Source organism: Tarenaya hassleriana, unplaced genomic scaffold (assembly GCF_000463585.1).
Source record: "Tarenaya hassleriana unplaced genomic scaffold, ASM46358v1 Cleome25, whole genome shotgun sequence".
In the NCBI taxonomy this organism is placed as follows: domain Eukaryota; kingdom Viridiplantae; phylum Streptophyta; class Magnoliopsida; order Brassicales; family Cleomaceae; genus Tarenaya; species Tarenaya hassleriana.
The window spans coordinates 1,444,171-1,445,209 of record NW_010965775.1 but is presented as its reverse complement, the minus strand read 5'-3'; positions in this window follow the sequence as shown (position 1 = coordinate 1,445,209).

Below are 1,039 nucleotides of genomic sequence, written 5' to 3'. Positions count from 1 at the left end.
CGAGCCGAACTGGTAATCCGGACGGGCCGGAACCTGACTTGATCGGACCGATGATTTAAAAAGATTAAATAAATCATTAAAAAAAATATAAGTAAATAAGAATAAATTTAAAAGAAATTATGCTTGACCGTGTGTACGGTAAGTAATAATGTATGACTGCTTGTGATTGGGGAACCTTATCAGGGTAGATGGCATAGCACTGACATTACTCGGATGGGTTCGGGTACTGTTTAAAAGAATAAAATAATAATAATAAAAAAAAAGAAAATAATAATAATAAAAAAAATAAATAACTAATGAGATAGATGATCCCGAAATTTGACCGAGTCGATCTAACCTTAAAGCCAAAATTTAACCAAAATATGACTAAATTTTGTTCGAACCGGACCATACATAGTTCGGACCAATTATATGACCGGGTAAGTATTAATCTCGGGACGAGCCGAACTGGTAATCCGGACGGGCCGGAACCTGGCTTGATCGGACCGATGATTTAAAAAGATTAAATAAATCATTAAAAAAAATATATAAGTAAATAAGAATAAATTTAAAAGAAATTATGCTTGACCGTGTGTACGGTAAGTAATAATGTATGACTGCTTGTGATTGGGGAACCTTATCAGGGTAGATGGCATAGCACTGACATTACTCGGATGGGTTCGGGTACTGTTTAGTGTGTGACTGTAGATGGGTCAGGGTAGATGGCATAGCACTGACATTACTCGGATGGGTTCGGGTACTGTTTAGTGTGTGACTGTAGATGGGTTTTTGAATGATATCACCATGATTGCATTGACTGTAAATCTTCGCGGTATGATATTCGATCCGGATCGATTATCATCTCGCGGAGATGTGATTGTGATTGTGGCGATCTTCGATCGCGCCATCGTTCCCTGACGGACGGTTGTGGCATCCTACGACTCACATATTCGGGTTTGCGTTTGTCACTGATAACACGTATTTTGGGTGACGTTTTGATATAGGATGTCTAGCGTATTTCACTCTATTTTACATATTTGTAGGCATTCTAGGGCACATT